The following is a 21267-nucleotide window of genomic DNA, read 5'->3' on the forward strand; positions in this document are numbered from 1 at the left end:
TTTTCCCACCTGGGTGGAAGCCTTGCTCCAGAGTCATAGCCGAAGCCCACCAACCAGATGATGGGAGATATAGAAATCTGAGCAATAGTTGTTAATATCTTAAATACTCCATCCCAATATTCCTGAATAAGTGGGCAAGTGCCAATCACATGTGTTCAACTGGCCACCCCTACTGCCTTGCAACGAAAACAGAAATCAAGGTACCATCAAAGATAAGGCTTGCAGGGTGCGGTATAATAACCATTTACTAAAAAATACCATATAATACCAATTTGCGCCTCTGAGTACTGTAAAATTTAAGAAATTGATCTTTTCCCAAGACTCCCTTGACAGATCGAGGCCCTCTTGACGATCCCATTTTCTTGCCGGCTTTGCCCAGAGATCAGTCTTTGCCTGCTCTAGGAGTAACCTTCTTCATGCACCCGCTCGCCTTACCCTGAGAGGGTCTACCAGTTTGGCAACTAATGTCTGTGTATTCAAGATTAAATCAATATCTAGGTCCATCAAACTATGGGGTGTATTACTATATGATTCCATCAAAAGGAAATCATTTTGAACAGCCGTCTGAATATTTGGAAGAGGTTTCTAATTATTGTTGCTGTGATAGTCCCCTATCTTCCTAAATCCTAGATGATCCCATCTCTTCCCTATCTCTGGATCAAGCCGAGAACCAGAACGCAAAGTAAGTTGTGTAAGAGGAGTAAAAAATTGCAAATAAGGTATTGAGTATCTTTTAAAAATATCCGCTTTCCTTCTAAGGAGCCATTTAAGAATCTTATATCGAACTTTTTGGGGGGATTTCACCAATAGTGCAGGATTCCTAATATTATGCTCACTACAAATTAAATCGCGAAAATCCTGAGAAAATAGGCAGCCCGTGGGTTGATTAGCTTTGAAATTGGACAAATAATGTGCAAAAAACCCAAAATAATAATCCTTAAAATTTGGTTATGCTAATCCCCCCTTTTCTCTATCAACATAAAGTGTGCTTAGCGCAGCACGCGCTTTCTGCTTTTGCAAAATAAATGAGCAAAACATGGGCTCTAATTTCTTGAAAAACAATGACGTTAATACGCAAGGAATGGCCGAAAATAAAAAAAATTATTATGGTAATATAGACATTTTAATCAATGCAATTCGGCCAAGAATAGAAAGAGGAAGGGATCCCTAGCACACAAGTAGGGCCTGGGTTTTCAAGAGGAAAGGTGCATAATTGAGATCTTACAAATCTCCTATACTGGGTGAAACCTTAATCCAAAGGTATCTTTTCGGCCTATTATTCACACAGTGCATTAATTCTGGGAGCAGTCTAATAGAGGAAAAGCCACAAAGAATAATATCGGTCTTACTCATATTAATGTTGTAGCCACAAATTTGCTCAAATTCGAGAAATACTTTAAGAGCCTCCTCCTGGGAGCACCGCTCTTCATCCAAAAACATAATAATATCGTCAGCGTATAGTTTGATCTTCCCTATTGACTTCAGCGGGGAATGAATCTGATTATTCTGTCTGATTTTAATCGCTAAGGGTTCAATAAAAAGAGCAAAAAGAACACGGGATAAGGGACATCCTTGGCAAGTCCTGTGTCTAATTGGAAGCTGACCAATACAAGCAGAATTAATTATGATATTGGCTTCAGAGCTTTGATATAGACTTTGAATGAACGAACAGACCTGGGATGGCACCTTATATCTGAACAATATTTCAAAAGGTGTATCCCATACAACTAGATCGAAAGCTTTTTCGGCATCTAATAAAAGAATGATGCCAGCAATTTTATTAAAAGCAAAGTAGTCAAGAGCCTCGGCTAAATAGTGTGTATTAGTCGCCAGTTTTCGACAGGAAATAAACCTGTTCTGGTCAGGGTGCACAAGTTTAGTAACAACTCCATTAAGCCTATTGGGCAAACATTTTGTGATGATTTTATAATCTGTATTTAACAAAGAGATTGGACGATATGCATTAGGGTCTTCCCTGTCCTTATTTTTTGGGGGTAAGCTGACCACGTTCCCTATGTACTAAGAGCTGGAGATCCGTTCGCCCTTGAACAAGTCATTGATTAAGGACAAAAAATCAACTATAAAAACATTAATGAAAATTTTATAAAATTTTGCCAGGAAGCCATCGGGTCCACAGGCCTTCCGCATAGGGAGGTTTTTCACGACCTCTAGGAGGTCTGACTTCATAAATGGCTGCAGAAGAGTGTCACTGTCTTCTTCTGTGAGAGTAAGAATGTCTAATTTCCCTAAGAAATCCCTAGTAGTCTTAACATCAATATCCTGGGTTTGACTATAAATTTGTCTATAATGTTCCAACATGATTTTTCCCACTGCTCTGGAGTCAGTATGCCTTTCTCCGGATACAGGGCACCTCAGTGCATGTATCATATTACTAGCAATTTGGTCTCTAACTTGCCAAGCCAAAAGTTACTCTCTTCATATACTTTCTGCCTGTGAGTCTGACATCATGTATCAGTTTTCTTTAAAAAACTGTTAGTCAATGCCCAGTTAGCTAGTTTGAAAGATTTTCTATTATTTTCCGTAGGGGAATGGAGATAGATAGCTAAGCTCCTCTGCAGTGCTTCTTCCAGTGCTCTAGCTTGTTGCTTCTGATAAGACTTATCTGCTGCCCCCTTAGCGATTACCAGCCCCCTGAAAAAGGCTTTAAATGCATCCCAGACCATAGCTGGAGATGAAGTTCCCTGTTTGCATTTAAGAAATTCAGTTCAAGTTCACATAGCTTTATTCGGTTACTTGCAACCTTAAAAGCAAACAGCCAACAATTAAATGAAAAAGAAAAGGAAATTTAGTTACAAAAGGATAAAAATAGTATAGAATAACATAAGTTCAACCTTAAAACACATAAAATTACTTTCCTTAAAAATGCACCTGACCCCCTAGTACCTATCATTTAAATTAAGCATTGGGTTTTATTTCAGTCTTAGGTGCATAGTTAAAATGTAACAGCTAAAACACTTTTTTTTTTTTTTTCTTTTAAATTTTTAAAATTTGTTCCTCATCATCGTTTTTCCCCAGGGAACTAATACGTATGTGCCAAGCAACTAAAATATACTTCCTAACCGCACAGGATAGAGGGAGGGAAGTATCCCTCATCATGATCCTTAAGGCAACAATGCAGTGTCTTATCCCCATATTTCTACACACAGGTCGTAACCACTTCCGTCGCGCAATCATATATGCAGGTCATATAAACATAAAATGTACAATAGGTTCTGAAGTGTGATTACAACTAGGGCAAAGATCAGGTCTTGGAGTCAAACTCCATGTACTACCATAAGATTTAAGAGGCAGGCAACCATATCTGAACTGAATGTATAAACTCTTACTTAATGGGTCCAGAATTATATCCATAAATGGTTCCAGATACAGATACCATTTGAAATCAAAGAATTGTGAAGTCAATCTGCTGTGTGTTGAGCACAGCAGGTAATTTTCCCTGACATATATCCAGTAAACAGTTTTCAAATGGTTCTTCTGATCCTTCCTTATACTTTCTGGATGGCTCCAGAACTCACTAAGACCCAATCTATAAAACCATTTTGAGATGTGCTTAAACCAAGGAATGGTAAGTACATTTGGTCTATCTAGGATGTCTTGAATAGATTCCTTGTATGTGGATAGCTCAGGGGTGGTCCATACACGGAACCAGAAAAGCAATGGTCGTAGGGCAATTACATCTGAGATGCGTGAAAGGCCAAGGTCCCAGAACATTGGCAGCAGTGGGGTATTACGAGGACAAGCCAAAGTTGACCTTACAAAGTTGTTTTTCCCCACTACAAGCTTGCCAGTGTTCGAGGACCCCCAAATTTCAGCCCCATAGACCGCAGCACTCTGTGCCTTAGCTCGATAGATTTTAATGGTTGGAGTAATCACTCTCTCAGAGGTGGACTTGTGGAAGCGTAGAATAGCCCCAGATCTCTGTGCCAAAAGAGCTAAACTTTTATCGATTTGGGCCCCCCAATGCAGATTGTTGCTAATTCTCACCCCCAAATAATCTATGGAGCTTACCATGCCTAGGGGGGTTCCATTGTAGAGAATTGAATATCTCTTAGTGGGGCCACAGCCCAGGGTCATAAGTTTAGTTTTGCTATGATTAAGTTCAAGTCCATAGTCACCACAAAACGAACTAAACTTGTCCACAAGTACCTGGAGACCCATAGGAGTTCTGGAAATCAGGAGGGAATCATCAGTAAATAACAAAATTGGAATTTTGTAGTTATTCAAGGATGGAGCATCATTTTGGCAGTTGGTAACGACTTGCACCACCTCGTTGATAAACAATGTGAATAGAGTTGGGGCAAGAACACAGCCCTGGCGCACTCCTCTCCTAATATCTATTTTGTCGGTGAGTTCCCCCCGATTGCCCCATCTAACTTGTGCAAATGTTTTTTCATGTAACCTTTGAATTAGATGCACTAAGTTCCCTGGGATACCGATTTTGTTTAGTACTCCCCATAGTTTCTCTCTTGGGACAAAATCGAATGCAGATCTTAGATCTACAAAAGCAACATAAAGTTTTTGCTTAGATAGGGTGACATACTTCCAGAATAATAATGACAGCCTGAAGACTTGATCCATGGTGCTAGTTTTTGGCCGAAAGCCGGCCTGTAAGGGGGATAAAATTTGATTATCTTGGATCCAATCAGTAAGCCTATCTAAGACTTGCTTAGCAAACGTCTTCTGAAGGATATCGATAAGGCTGATTGGTCGATTATTTACAGGTGAACCTACATCACCCTTTTTGTGAATCAGGATTATTTCTGCTCCACGCCAAGAATCTGGAATAGGGCTACCAGCTGCTATGGCATTAGACAATAAATTAATGTACCATGCCCATATCTTTGGTTCTGATTTAAACAGGTTCCCTGGGATCTTATCTGGACCAGGGGCTTTAGCTGGCCTCAAAGAATTAATTGCAGCTGTTGTTTCGGCTAAGGTAAAAACAATGCTCTCAGTCGAAGTCTTGGTAACAGCCCAACACTCATCATATCCAGGGTCCTCCAGAGCTTGCGATGCAGGCAAAGCATAGATTTCAGAAAATAGGACACCCATATTTCGGGCTGAATGTACATACCAATGTCATCATTACCCCTTTTCGAACAAGAGGTCAACAGCCGCCAAAAGGAACTATCATCTTGATGTTTAACTGCTTCAAGCAGCTTCTGCCATATCTCATTATCCCAGTCTTTTTTTGCTTGTTTCAAGGCATTAACATGCCTACGTCGGGCCTCCTTAATAGCCTCTTGGGTGGAGTTTTTTTCAGCCTCATTTAAATTAGATCTTGCTCGCACACAATCCTGATTGTACCAATCCCTACGAGGGAGGTCAACAGGTCTCAGTTTTGAAGGAATTTCCCTATTGAAGATACCCTGTAGGGAATCCACCAATTTATTGTGGATAGCCATAACGGGAATTCTTGTTCCTCGTAATCTGCAAAAAGTTTTTAAAAAGATGAATATATTTCCCTAATCAAGTACGGGTTGGATTCAACCTTCGGCCAACAGACCCGAGAACGTCTATGATTCAGGTAAGGGAGTGGGACGTTAGTGATCACTGTGTGCTGGACTCTTAAAAATGCATGGTTGGTCAGTACAAGGCACAAAGGATTATGATCACTATCCAAGCGAGGTAATATTTCCATGTCCAGTGAACTTGACCATAGCCTAATGTCCACCAGAATATAATCAATAGTACTAAAGGAAAGACCTCGCTTGAAAGTATTAGCTCGCTCTAAATCAGATTTAGTGCGGCCATTACATTCTCTCAGGCCATATTTCAGACAAAGGGAGGACAACTGAGATGCAACACGGGAAGCAGGTAAAGACGCCATTTCCTTTGATTGGGGAATACCCCAATATTCGTCCTCCTCATTAGTCAAATTGCTGATGGTATTGTCCAACACGAAAGAGCAATTGAAGTCACCTGCTATAATCAGATGATCTGAAGAGTCCAAAAGCTCTATATAATCCGTCAGCTGGGTGACAACAATTGATTCTGACCCACAGGGAACAGATCTTGCATAAGTATTCAGAACTATCATCCTAAATCCAGGTCGGAATGTAAGTTGAACACCCAGCAGATCATAAGAATTAAACTTTATCATGGAGTGGTCACATTCTAGCTTGTTATTCAGTAAAATCATTAACCCTCCTATCTGTCTTCCAAAGCCACCAGAGGCAGGTTGGGCAACAGAATAATAGGTTGTAAAGCCTTGTATGGATATCTGTTCTGCAGTCCAAGTTTCCTGAAAAAGACAGATATCTTGTTTATTAACAAGGCTTACCCATTCCGGATCACCCAACTTTGACTTAATTCCTGCAACATTCCAAGATATAATATTGATTTTGGGAGGCGTGGATATTAACTTAGTTCTCAATAGGGAGGCAGTAGATGGAGTCCCTGTGAGTTGACACTCATCATTTACTGTTTTAGGAAGTACTGTGCAGGGGGCAATCAGTCAGTCCAATTCAGAAAGTAGAGGGGAAAGGTTCTCAGATTTGGATGTTAAAGAGTTGTCTGAAGAAGAAATAACCCCAGCTACAATAGTTCCAGATGTACAACATCCTCTGCATAACGGGACCCCAGGCGGCTGACTACTAAGTCTAAGATTCGATTCCCTACCTGTACGTAATGTACCTGTCCGTGTGTCGAAGGTCAGGAGATCATTAACTAGACTACTATCATTAAAAAGAATCGAAATATAATCAAATTCCGACCCTAACTGATTATATCCATGGACCTCACATATATCAGACCGGATAACAGAAATTCAGTTATTTCAACCTTAGAAGCCTGTACCCATCCCTCGTCCTGGAGGAATTGCTGGTTGAACAGCCACCTTCTAGGATGGGCCGTAGAGTATTCTGGAGAAAAAAAACAGTTCCAACGCCAGGGTGGCATGGTCGGATAGACCAGAGTGCCTCACCGATTGGCTGTTAAAACGCAGTGTTTTAGGGATCAGAAAAAATTGATTCGGGAGGCGCTTTTGAACCGGCCTGAGATGCATGAATGCTCTCTCTCATTTGGTACATTTGATCTCCAAGGATCACAGAGCATCAACAGTTTCACATAGTCTTTGAAAATCTTCGCAACTCTAGGTTTATGTTGTTTTTTACCCTGGACAGTTGTGTCTATATATGGATTCTGAAGAAAATTGAAATCCCCCCCCAATAATGATTTGGCTGAAAGTTGTAGAAGGAATTGAAACAGTTCCACAAAAGGGGCTGGATCATCTATCAAAGGTGCGTAGAAACTAATAAAAGTAAATCTTTCTTTAGCAATTAAGCAGTGTACCCAGCACCATCGCCCTGCAGGGTCACTGAGAAAATCGAGCACCGAGCCCCAAGATCCCAGGCCAAAAAAAACGCCACACCTCTATGAGCAGCAGGGGCAGCAGCAATTACCTTAACATCGACAAATCTTTTAAACATGTGAAAACCTGCTATTCTTTTTGCTGGGATATGAGTTTCTGGAAGTAGAATAACAGAGTGGTTTAAAGCATTTATCCTCTCTTCAATTGCACTCCGTTTCCTTTGATTATTTAGCCCATTAACGTTCCAAGAAACTACTTTTAGTGACGGGTTCAGCCTTGCCATTGGATTCTTATAGATTGTCTAAATGTTGAAAGATCTGAAGCTGCCAAAGAGTTTTGGCCATGTCCTGCATTGGATGGTGTCATCTGCACTATAGACCTAATCATCCTACATTGCGCATAGCTACTTTTTGGTGTAGTGAAAAAGGATCTTGTTCCCCTTACTACCTGCCCCACCCATCCCCCTAAACCCCCACCCTTCACCTTGGGTGGCTGACACCTGGGGCCCTCCTGTCTGAGTGCTCCGGGACCACTGCCCACCCCCAGGGCCCCCTGAGCTCTTCCTTCCTTAATCAGGTGCCTTGACATAGCACCTAGTTGCCATAGACAGCAAAGGGACTGAAATGAAAGTGCCTAAACATGACGCGCTGTGTTGACACGCCACAGAATCTCCGATTCCCAAATACATGCATCCCCCTCAGTGCAAAGTGAAAAACCCCCTCCTGAAATTCACCCTTTTTAAAAAATGTTTTCCCCCTCCCCCTTCTCCCCCTTTTGACTTGATCGATCAAAGTCTTGAATCGAATGCAGAAGAGTCTTAGCAGTGTCGACTGTATGAATTAAATTTGAACGACCCTGAAAAAACATTAAGATAGATTGTTGCGCAAGCCCTGCAGGGGCCCTGACTTTCTGATATGCGGGAATCATCCCCTTTAATTCTCTCCTCCGATGTGCAGCAGCTACTAACATATCGGAGAAAAATTTAAAAGCAAAATCGCCAGGGATTTGGTATATTTTACTCTTGATTGTTTGCTGAAGGATACGTTCCTTAATACGAAAGTCGCCAAAGTTTACAAGAACAGTTCAAGGGTATTTCACGTTAGGTGGCTGTATTGTGGGGACCCGATGGGCTCGCATGATAGTCAGATCTAAATGTTTATCCGTAGGTCCTGAAAGAACATGATGTGAAATAAGATCAGTGATTAAGTCTGTGACAGTCTTCCCGTTCTCACACCCTTCCGGGACTCACGTAAATCTCAGATTATATCTTTGTGAGCGGTTCTCAGCAACATCCAGCCGAATCTGCAAGTCTAAAAGATCTGCTTGGCATTTTGCCACCGACGGCTCCATAGAGGAACGAGTCTCTTCTAGTTCGGATACCCGCTCTCCACTTCTTGGATACGTGAGCTGAGTTGCTGCATATTACTACAGAACAAATGTAATTGTGATTCTGTTCTCTGGTTTGCGTCGTCTTGTGAGACTTTGAAAGTTTTGAGTTCACTTTGAAGAAGCAGATTTTCAGCGGGGACCCCAGTGTTTGCCATGTCTCTATGCTCCTCAGACGGGTGCCCGGCTTGTAAGGTCAACTGATCAAGGGCTGGCTGAGAGGGCCCATTTACCATGGAATTCACAGAGGACCTCCTTGCAATGTCAATCCCAGCGATATGTACTGGATCGCGAAGTGGGTCAGGGGAGGAACTGTCTACCTGGAGGGCAGAAATAGAGTCGTTAATTTGTACAGGAGTAGCATCCTTAAGACTCCGCCCCACTCCACCGCTAAACAAAGGATATACCACCTGAGCTTTATTGCAATTAGCTTCACAGTTTAAGCTGAGAGTTGATTGATTCAAAAGTAAACAGTCTTTGTTAACTTTGTTAACTGATTCCAAATTCGAGCCCGGGTCCAGCTCTCTGACCTTCTCAGGCAGAGAATCAGCTCAAAGATGTAACTCCGTCATGTCAGTCATAGAAGTGGGTGAATTGTGAGGCAGGGCAGTACTGAGGGCTGAGTTAGTGGTTAGTGGAGGGGCAGAGTTTGGAGATTATTCCATGTTCATATGGGTATCTGAGGGAGTCGGGCGTTTTGTTTGAACGCGCTGCGTTGCTTTGATAGTCCTTGAAGCAGGGTGTCCTTTGCCCTGAAATTGATGTGGAGAACAACGCATTATAAATGCAGCTCCCGGCCCTCGTCCTGGCAAGCAGCTCCAGAAGCTCTTTTTTATTTTTTTTCCCCTGGCCCCCGTTATGCAACTAAGTTTCGGCTCTGACTGGAGAGAGAGCCAGAGATCAGTAACCTTTTTTTTTTTTTTTTTTTTTTTTTTTTTTTTTTATGGGAGCTTTAAAGCGCACTGTTATGGTACACATATGAAGCATAGAGCACTGAAAAGCATTTAAAGGAAACTGAGCAACTTGATCTGTGTAAAAATGTATTTTCCCCCCCTTATTGGCACCATTTAATCCATTCCAGGACATAAAACTGCCACCTCAAAAGGGAATCCCCAGCCCCTGCCCCTGCCTCACCTCCCTTTTCCTCAGATGGAACAGATCTCCCCTCCTCTAATCTCCTCTGTGGGACGAGGGAAGGTCAGGCGTCCAAAAGATTACCCTCGTCGGCAGGACGCATTCATAACTCTCCCCTGGCGTCCTCCCATAATTTTGTGTATTTTTTACTTCATCTTTAACGAGCATTATAATGTACCTGACCACAGTGACAGTCCAGATAGCACGAGGAGCCACCTGACAGATCATGGCTGATGTTGGTGCAGAGTCTAGCCTCAGTAGCCCCCTCTATGTTTCATCAGTATCCCACACTGGAGAGGTTCTTCCATTCTTACATCCAAAGCTCAAGCAGGTTAAAGAAGAGGCCTTTAATGTGGATGGTCGAATCTTACCCAGTTGGACTATAAACCCAACTAGGTAAGGCAGAAAAGCATTTACTCAACATAGCACATTCCAAATGATGTCGGGATAATTCCAGAATGGAAATGTGATGAGTAATGCACGGCAGAGGGACAGGTGGCCTGTACCCTGGCATTCCGACTGCGTAAGTGCCAATAAATAGCATGGCAGAACGGAACTAGGTAGGAACTAGGGCAGACACTGGGTATTTGCTCAGCCGAGCAGAACCCCAGAGCTGGACACAAAATTTATTTTTTATATAAAATTGGCAAAATGGTAGTTGAGCTTTACGCTTGTTTTTTTAAACTGTCTTCAAAGTATGTTTCCCTTTACTCTTATAGCAAGTGAATGTGTACTTGTGCGTCACTGGATGGCTGCAGATTTTCCAAGGCTCAGTCTAACAAAAAAACAAGCTGCTTATTACAAAGGATGACATCAATAACAGAACCCCAGTAACTGGCCAAAGGCGATGTGGACTTCGCTAACCCCTTCCATAGTAGTGCACAACGTGGGAATCTAATTAAATCCTGATCTTTCCCTTGAACACCATAGGCACACTGCTCTGTCTGCGTCATGATGCACCTTTAACTGGGTGCGATGGGTGCAAATCTGGTTATCAATTCTTGTTAAATGTAATGCATGGCCTGGGACAGCACATTAGTGAAAGGCAGACTGGCTGTTTCAAGCTGCTGATCGGTCTTTCGCTTTTCAGGTGGTTGCTTGCCTTCTTTTGAAAGAGGATAGAGATCTCCTCTGCAGGCGGGTGCAGTGAGTGATTGCACTTCCCCTGCACTGGGATACCCAGGGGCAGTACATGAGACCCTGTTTCACTCCTTGCAGGTGTCACTGTCGGGAGGCTCACTGACTGTGCACTACCTCTTTGTGGTGTACAGTCATCGTTCCTCTTGGTTTCTTTTGCCGCTGCGCCCGCATCCATAATATGGTGTGAGTGCAGAGGCAAAAGTGTTTTCCTCAGTAGCCATTAATGAGGGAACAGTCTGTGGCCTCTCTGTAATACTAAAGTGCTCGCGGGGCATTTAGTATGGTCCCAGATCTACAAAGTGGCCAGTGCTTTACTTCTGGCACCTAAAACTAAGGAATAGTGTGTTGCCGTATATCAACACTAGCTGCTACACTCACTTTGACTTGGCCTTAGCCCAATCCTAGCAACTCCTGCTATCTGGGTCTTCCAGATAAACTCAAGACACAGCTGCAACTGGTGTAGAAAACAACTGCGCAGCTTATTATAGGTAGTCATTGCTACGACAATATTTCACTCATTGTGCTGCCCTACAAGAAAAGAGTACTTTCCAAAGCTTTAGTAAGTGACCATCAAGCCATTCATGGAAATGCACCCCAATTCGTGGTCTCCAAATTTCAGCTTCATCATCCTCATGAGCCCTACCATCCACAAGTCACTTTCTTTTCGATATTCTAATAATCAGAATGGTAACGTTTGGTAACAGAGCTTTTGCAGTAGCAGCTGCAAGAGAAAGGAGTAAACTTCCACTGCGTCTTTGTTGTATCACCTCATTGCTCATCTTCCACAAGACATTAAAGATATTTCTTTTTAACCAACTTTATTATATTTGTTTAGCTTTTTATGTTAACTTATGTTTTGTTCTTTACAGCAATCACCCAGCAACTTCAGTGAACATGTATCTTACAAATAAGATTCACATCACAATCACATGGAGCGTTTACAAAACTATGAATAGGAAAACTATTGTCATCATTCAAAATAATTATATCTTACACTCTCAAGCATCAATGCTAATTTACTATTAAACTATTAAAGTGTTAATGGGTGGCATTGTCAAAGAAAGTAATATACAAATTAAATCATACCCCAAAGTGAACCACTTAGAAATCTGTAGTGGAATATGGCATGCCATTGCAAAGTTTAACAACTGTAGCCCCAAGTATGAAAACCTCAAATTTCCAACAATTGTCTTAGTCTCCTTGTTTCAACCATTGTGTACTACGCCCCAGAAATGCAGGCCTAGAACCACTATTGGTAAAGTAGTGCAGCATTGAGATAAAAAAATGCAGTGCAGAACAACAAAAAATTGCACAGCCACCTATTTAATAAGCGCCATGCAGCAATGATGACATTTGTTGCAGTGGCACAATATGCGTTTTGCATCAAGCCAATGACAAATACTGTACCCAGTGACAAACTGTATTTCATGAATGGTGCAAAACAAGATTTTCCCACACAAAGAAACAGGAGGAGGCTTGGAGCTGTGTAGATCAGGCAGCATGACTAGGGATAGAACGAGGCTATAGGAAGACAAGAGGCTGTCAAAATATGGGAGGAAGTGAAAGGTGAATATCAATCAGACGGATGTGGACATATTAATCCCAGAGGTGACAACACTGTAGAACCACATCTTTTCCTAAAATTAAGTATAAAGAGCTATGAAGACTGCCTTCTCATCAGGATCCTGCCCAGATGCAATGCTGTTACACCGACAGGCATAACTTTGGATGTGATGAAAAAAGGTGGCGTGCCTCAAGAGACAAAGGAGCATAACTTGGCAGCACTCTTGTTCTTCTTAAAACGTGAAGAAGAAGGGGTGGTTGTTTTTCCTTTTGTAACATGTAAAACGGACTGTTAAATGTGGTGCACTGAAATATATTAGTAAAAGTGTACAACGAGAAGATAACGTTCCTATGAGATACATTCATAGTCGTTTGCAAGAATGTCAATGTTATAATATTTTAGAATTGTCATTGTTTATAACTGCTTTTTTTTTAAAGCCAATCCAATACAAATGACAATACACCGAAAGGAAAATCCTAGGAGAAAGGCCAGGTAGTGCACACATATATATGTAGATGCGCACATACATGAGTAAACATAGAGGCCAAAATAGGGTGGGTGGAGGAGTCGCCCTGAACCCAGGGCCCTGGACACAATGGCCAGTAAAAAAATATTTTACATGTCTTGCCCCCTTTCCGGATAAAGTTGAACTGGCCCATGCTATTCCCAGCATAAAAATGTCAGGGGGCACCTTCGGATCACCAAGCCTCACAGTTAAATCTTGTCCATGTTCTCTCCAATTTGTTGATTGAGCTAGCCCCCCTGGCTCTAGACAGAGCCTTTTCAGGATCGAAAATTTGCTGTATATTCACCCACCATTCTTTGGGATGAGGGGGTTCAGCTGCCACACACTGACTAGCAATGCAGAGCCTGGCTGTGGTAATCAGAATGGAGATCAACCCTCTAAGCCCAATATCAAACTCTAACTTATACTCTAACATGACCTCCACAGAGTGAGCAAGAACTCACATCTGATAGCAATCTTAATCACTCTGATTACCTCTTCCCAGTACTCACCCAGAGCCAGACATGCAAAAAGCATATGTGAGATATCTGCTACAACAAGGCCACTTTTAGGGCATTTTGCTTTGGCCAAATAATTATCCATTCCCTAACTCGCCAATTTATCAGAAGTGTGATAAAGCATACATATTGTCCTGAATTGGTGCAATTTAAGGTTCTCCAAAAGCACTGAACCCACCAAAGTCTGCAGTGCACTTAATACCTCTGATGGTAATAATTCATAAGAAAGAGTTCGACTCCATTTAGCTGCAAGCAGGGGCAGGTCATCACTACTCCGTTCACAAGAGGAGATCTCTCGCCAGAAACTTACTGCATCCCTGACAAACGTAAACCGAACTTGCTTGTAATAGTAAGAGATCAGCAATCCGGTATTAGAAAAGCTGTTGATCTGGGCCTTGAGCCAGGTAATAACAAAAGGCAGATAATTCTGGGTCAGCTGTGGTAAACAGACTATGTAGGCACCCCACAAGAACTGCCCAAAAGTATAGCCTATAATCCAGAAAGTGTAGCCCCCGCCCATAAAATAGCTTACGTTTTCTAATTGCTCGCTCTTTTGTACCCCTAGATAAAACTGCAAATTACCCATCTTACTTCTTAAAGAACAAGGTTGGGACTCTAAGTGGTAGGGTCCTGAAAAGTTAAAGAAAGTTTGGGAGAACATTCATTCTGATTATGTTACAACAGCCAATGATGCTAATTGGCCGTGTATTTCAGAACCTCAGCTTTGCACTTACATTCTGTAGTAGCACTTCATAATTTAATTTAAAGATTTTATCGATTTGAGCACTTCGTTTAACCCTCAAATAAGTAGCCGTGTTGACCACCCCTGGCAGTGGAATATACAAACTGTGATTCAGAAGCACTTGACATTTACCTGTGTTCAGCTTATACCCAGATGACAAAGCATCTTTTTCAGCCTCCTCCACAATCAGTTCCAATCTTACACTTGGGCTAGTGGTAAAAAGTGCTACATCATCTGCATAGGCACAAACTTTGAATTTGTGACCACCAGAGATCAGTGGGTCAATATCCCCATTCCTCTGTAGTGCCTGCAGAAATGGTTCAATATATAAAGAAAACAGACGATGAGGAAGTGGGCAGCCCTGTTGAGTATCCCTCTGTATGTTGAAAGTTGCAGTGGTGATGCTAGCATAGGCTATCTTAGCTGCCAGGGAATGATACAGTGGATGCACCCATTTAAAGAATCACTCACCGATCCCAACGTCCCCCATTATAGCCCAAATACAGACCCAGGCCACCCGATCAAAAGCTTTCTTGGCACCTAAAAGGATCATTGCCACCTTAATCCCCTTTTTCTCAGCAATGCCGAACGCAACAAAAGCAGTATTAATATAACTAGTAGTACATTGGCCAGGAACAAAAACCATGTTGTTGTATGGAGACATTTTGAAGGAATAAAGGGGCCATGCGACTAGCAAGTATCTTAGCAAAAATCTTGGTGTTTGTGTTGATAAGTGATATAGGGCAATATGAGCCCATCTGATCTGGATGTTTACCATTCTTGAGAAAAAACATGATCTTGGTCAGATTCCAAGAATCTGGGATCTTACCGACCTGGTCAGTACAGCACAAAATATGGGGGTAACAAAATATTTTTTTAAACTTTGTAAAATTCAAATAGAATAGTATCTTCCACTGCTATTGTTCCAGAAGTGAGCACCATAAGGGAATCTTCCAACTCTCCGGTTGTAAAGTCTGCCTGCAGAGATAGTGCCTGGGTATCATCCAATTTCAGTAACCAACTATCCTCTAAATAGACCTTAAGGACTTGCACACACAGAGCTGTTGTTTGACTATGTAGGTTGCAATAAAATAAGGAGAATTGCATGGCAATGGATTGAGGAAGAATATGGGGCAATCTGCTAATACCGATAACCCGCTCAGTCATATTGCCCCTCCCTTTTATAATTGTTTTATATTCAATAAGTTAAACATTTAAAATATATTTGAATTAAAAGTATATTTGTGTTCATTTTAGTTGGTCGGAGTGAAGGCCACATTCTTTTTGTATGTTCTAATACTCAATGTGAAGCTTGTTTTTCCAAAGCTAGAGGTGCTGACATTAGCAAGGAGCTCATTGTGCACAAGAGATAAGTGGGTCTGAGAGAGCACTACCGGACGAAAGGAGTATCTTGGCACTGGCAGCTATAACTTTTGGGATTCCTGAATGTGAGTGTGTCGAACGCTTTGGAAGACCGGATCATTAAATCTAACTGCCTTACAGTTTTGTTTTTCAAATAAGAGTTTTTGCCATGATGTCATCACACCTGGAAAAAACAAGATTTAAGAGTAGTTTAGCCGTGGAGGGACTTGAACTCTCTCCTTCCCTTGCTCATAGCAGACCTTTTTGAGGTACAGATCTCATATCTTCTATGTGGCTTCATGCCACTGCACATCTCTTAGATGGAATCTTCTACTGAAGTTCTGTTTGCTAACCTTTCTCAGATATTCCTTTAGTATTAGAATGATTTGGGAGCTAGATTCAATGGTTAGGCAAGAGAACTTGATTTTAGAATCAAGACATCAAGTACTTTTCCTGATTTTCTGCATTGTTGCTATTGAAATTTTGGTCTTCTATATGTAGTTTCGATTTAATATTGTGCAAAGCCTTAACCCTCCATTGGTGATTTTGTATCTCTATACTATGGGTTTGAGACTCACCTACGTAACTTTGGTTTCAAGACTGTAATAAAGCCCTTGAAACTTTAATTTGGACTCTGAGGTGTAATGTGTAACTATTGAGTTGTACTGTAATCTGTTTGAATGGTTTCATAATTGATCTTTTCTCCCCTCGGAACAGAGAAGAAAAGATTAATCCGACCCCAGAGGAAAAGATAGGGTCCCAAGCACCATTAAAAGTGAATCAAGAAGAAATTGGCACAGAACAAGAGGACAGTCTAGGCATCCGGGTAGGTTCTGAATGCTACAAATAGCTCACTGCTGGATTTGGTCTGTGGATTGGAAGGACAGGACACTGCTAACTTCGAGGACATGACAACTCACAGTAAGCTCTGTCGCTTACCACATGTAGCTCAAGGTTGCAGGACCTTTACCAAATCAGATAAGCATAAGGAGCTACCTGTGCTATTACCAGGCAACTGATTAAAATATAAATGACATACAAATTCTGACTTCCATGCAAACCTCATCACTATCATGGAATGAGGAGGCCTTTTCATTGCTGTCAAGAGAAGTGTGACACCTTCTGGGCCTTTCACAACACCTCACTGCAGGCAAAGGATCATTTGACTGCATATGTAATTTGTAAAAGCTACTCTACAGTTAGTAGAATGCACAGTGTGCTGGGCTAAAAAGCCAGGACAGGCTACAGCTATACATATATGAAATGAGTCACGTGCCTGTTAGGCTTAGTCATTCACCTACAATTGACCACGAACAATGAACATAAATATATAAACGCCAGTGAGGAAGAACAGAACTACATCCCGTCGTTCACATTACCTGTTTTAATGCTGATGAAATATTAAGAAATCTAAAATGACATCTATTTCTCACTTCTGTGGTTATATCATTGCTTCAGTACATGCATTACATACGTGAGTATGTTTTTCATGTTTACAGTGTTTTACAAAAAATGTTTTGCACGGTTACAATCCAATTATATTGCGTAGCGATGTATATACTTTGTTTATTTGTTTGCCTTGAAAAATTCCAAAGCTTTATTGGCCGTTTAGGGTAATTAACTGTGTGACCGGACTGAGAGAAAGAGGTGCCTATCAGGTTGCTGACTCGGTAGGTTGTTGAGGTAACTCGATGTATGATTCGGTAATCGTGTGAAAGAGGAGATGTATTAATGTTGACGCTGATAGTGAATGAGTGGAGAAATTATAAAGAGATTTTGACTAGAGTATACTAGCCTAAGATGTTTTGAAATTAGGTTCCTACTGAGCCACTAAAAAGGAGTTTCCCCTTTTGGTTGCATAACGCCTCGGTAACGCAGTGTCTCCAACTAATGGTATGCGGAGACAGCAATTAGGGCACATTTTGCCTGACCCTGAGAGAAGCACACGCCATAAAGTTGTGTAGTGGCACCCCAGTTCAAATTTCATTTACTAACCATGTAGTTATATGCCTTACAGTTTATCTTTTGCAACTTCATTATATCATTTTTTTGGCTCAGTACCCCATACCAGTGCATTATGGTCATTGTAGTAGTACAACAAATATATTTATTACAATTCCTGATACATCTTTCAGTCTTAATCAAAGTGATACTGCATAGTGAGAGATAAGACTGTGCATGTTCTACATGGAGAACATATGTATCTGGGAATGCATGATTGAGATATGTTTGTGCTATGGCTTAAGTAACGAATTTTCAGTTACAACATATAAAAACTAAACTTTTTAGAACTGATTTGTAAAGCTTTCCACGTTCATTCACTGTCTGGTAGGGCCAAAATCAAGTGCAAGTTCCTAGCAATTGTACACACGTTAATCTATGGTTTATTCATATGTATCATTGGGAGAGGCTGATGAGCCTCAAACCTGTACATTGTTTGCAGGCTCAAGAAGTCTCCACTATCTACCCACCCAGGTTTTAAAAGCTCTTTGTGTGGATGAACCTTAGGTTACGTATATCTATATCGAGGACAGAAATACGGACTCCACCATATCGACTAGCACTGTATCATCAAGGCCATTTAGACTTAATTCCTTATTTAGAGTTTGGTGGATGGGGTTACACTATCACAAATGTGACAGATATCCTGTCCGCCATATTAAGATTCCATTATATCCTACGGATGTTGTATTATGGCGGACAGGATATACGTCACGTTTGTGACGGAGTAGCCCCATCCGCCAAACTCTATGTCAGGCCTTTATTCTTCTAACTTCACAATAACTTATCTTAGTGACGTGCTGTTAGTTGCCACTGTGGAGTCAATATATTTTCAGGTCGCTATTAAAAACTCGGTATTTTGGAAACACATCACACCTTGATGTGTGTTTTGCTAACAAGTGAAAGTGCCTCACTTAGGACGTTAGACTTCATAATAAGCTTATCAGGCTTCAAAGTATAAGACACGTATCATTATGCTACATTATATAATGAACTAGCATTTTTGCCCTGACTCACTTCTAATGATTAGATTGTAGCGCAATTACCATGGTTCAATATCCCACGCCCTCAGATACCCTCTGAGAAGTAAGAGGTGCAGAGTAAATAAAACAAAACCTCTATACAAGTATAATTTATTAAACCTAGTGCATGCTAATGTCACGCGGCCAGTTGATGTAAGCCAATTTTCGCCAACTTTTGTGATATGTCCGGTCCACATAACAAATTGTAGGAATATTACACAATGTTGCCCACTATTTGAAATGGACACACGAAATCACTGCCATTTCTGACTTTAAACAAAAATATTGAATACTAATTTATAAATGACTTGTAACGGGCAGTTGATTTAAAAAAACACACTCATTTTATAATTTGAATATAATCAATCTGAAATTCACAAACAAATAAGGCTATGTCTTCGTTGACAGTGCCAGATATCTACAAAGCTTTTGTGGCAGGTAAATGTGAGTAAACCCCAGTTTAAGTAGGGGATTTAGTTACGCTACATGAATTATGGCACAATATATTATTATCATATCAGTTCTCCAAACACATCAGCAGATTTTTCTGAACCTAAAATGGTTTTCAACCCTCAGCAATTCTCTGAGTAGAAAAAAATAATGTTCTTCTGTTCTGGTGTTTTCCATGTGTGAACAGAAAACATTTACTTGAAGGCAGACTATTGGTTGATCTGAAATGTCTGATCAGTGAAAAAGTGGTGGGCATTTGTGAGCAATGCATCGGCCTAAATCTGGGTGTGACATGCTATTTTGTATACTTTACAACAGTTCACCAACATACTAGCATGACCCAGGTACAAACCATTGGCATATTCCAGTTAAGCAGATGTAACACGAGCAGTCCTAGCTTAAGAACCCTCCTTAACACCCTAAAGTGATAATGATATAGGCCTAGACTAGGACAAAAGACCATAGAGCCATACTCTCTCCAAGCAGCGGTGCTTCCATTCCAGGCCCCAATGCCATAGAATCACTACAGTCACACAGAGGGAAACATCTTCAAAGTACAAATCTGCACCCAACCTCCCAAACGAAATAAACACGGACCTCAACTAGTAGTAGCATCTACTATCCCTGGTTTACCCTTTGCAACCAAAGCCTCTGCCAGGGTACACCCCTTCTCTCAAAGGTCATGAGGAGAGGGGAAGGGAAAGCAAGTAAACAGGGCCCAGTCATTTCCCCATAGAATACGTTCTGCTCATTACCTAGTTACAGCAAATGTAAGGGTACTGAAGAGCTCAGGGTTGGCCTCAGGATTGAACTAGCGGGCAGCCAAACGACGTCACTGAAAGTCAAAAGGTTAGGGATGTCACTTCAACTACAATGAATTTGGCTCTTTGTTGAATCTATACCATCATTCTATTCAAGCAAAAAAGGATGCTGTGGCAAAATGCAGTCTACAGATCGTCTCATCAAAGGAGAGCGCCAAAGGACTGACAGGCATTTGCATTGTAAAATATTGGAGAGGAAAAACAAATCTTGAACAAAACACTGTAGGCAACGACCACTAGCTCGTCTTGGAACCTATCCCAGCATTGTTAGGGGAAATGTTTAATCTAAGAAAATCTCTGTGATGATGAAACAAAATATAACTTTTTCCCACTTACCTGGTTACCTAAATGCTGGGCTGTAATAGTCACGCTGCTCTTGGTCGACCGATACGATGTGCTTTCCATAAGAAGGAGACCGGAAGAAGCTACAGATAGTTCCAGGCCGCCAGCAAGTCATGTGTCGAACAGGAGACCGAGTAGCTGCTCCCAAAGGTGGACAGGTGTGAGAATCTATGGTGCTAATGCCTTCCCTGTAGATACCCTATCCCTAGGAAGCGCGCACGCTCATAAACCCTGTCACTAAGGTAGCTCGCTAACACACTTGTGTAAACAGGAACGGTGTTTGACTAAGTACAGCCTCCTGGAGGTGTCTGGGACACCCGGCACACAGAAATTCTCCTTCACTTAATTCAAAAGTCGCACCACTTTATTGTCCTTGTTTTTTTTCCAACCGGCGAATACTTCCGCGTCGCCAACGGGAATGTAATCACCCCTTGGTGGTGGTAGTAGACTCCGTATAGCTCCCCATGCCCCGGACGAGGCTCCCAGCGCTTCTGAGTTGACTAGTCGGAGTATTTTTGTGTCCTTGTGCCGAGCTAGTAGTGTTGGTTCACACAGCGGTGTCCATCGTTAGCCCCAGAGACGTTAGTGAGCAGAGGAGGGGAGGGAGAGTGGCACGGAGCTCTGTTTCCATGTGCTGCTGCCCTGCCTGCTTTGTGGTTCCGCCTCCTCCCGTGTTAGTTTGTTACCCTGTGACCCCCTTCAGGTGATGTGACTAGAGACGGGTGGCCCTCCTGATGTACTTTGACTCTCCCGGCTTCCATGACCCTTATCTGCGTCTTCCTGATCAGGTTCCCTATCTCACTTGGCTTTGCTTTCTCTAGTTGGAGTGGAGCCACGTTTGCAGCGACGACACCGCAAGGTTATTGCAGGGCAAACCATAATGTACCCATCTAGCCTCGCAGTGATGTACGAGCCGAAATGCAAGCAAGGACGAGCCCTCCCTTGCC

At 41.8% G+C, this 21267-nt stretch overlaps 1 protein-coding gene across 2 annotated transcripts in view; it reads right to left on the reverse strand.

Annotated features, from left to right (window-relative positions):
• The window catches only part of LOC138300661 (tyrosine-protein kinase STYK1-like), a 380092-nt gene extending 359068 nt beyond the window's left edge, over positions 1–21024 (reverse strand). For both annotated transcript variants that reach the window (XM_069240291.1, XM_069240290.1), the window contains exon 1: positions 20315–21024. The gene's annotated coding sequence lies outside the window, so the exon portion shown is untranslated. The remainder of the gene's footprint in view (positions 1–20314) is intronic.
• Positions 21025–21267: the final 243 nt, after the last annotated feature.

Source organism: Pleurodeles waltl, chromosome 6 (assembly GCF_031143425.1).
Source record: "Pleurodeles waltl isolate 20211129_DDA chromosome 6, aPleWal1.hap1.20221129, whole genome shotgun sequence".
NCBI classification, from domain to species: Eukaryota; Metazoa; Chordata; class Amphibia; order Caudata; family Salamandridae; genus Pleurodeles; species Pleurodeles waltl.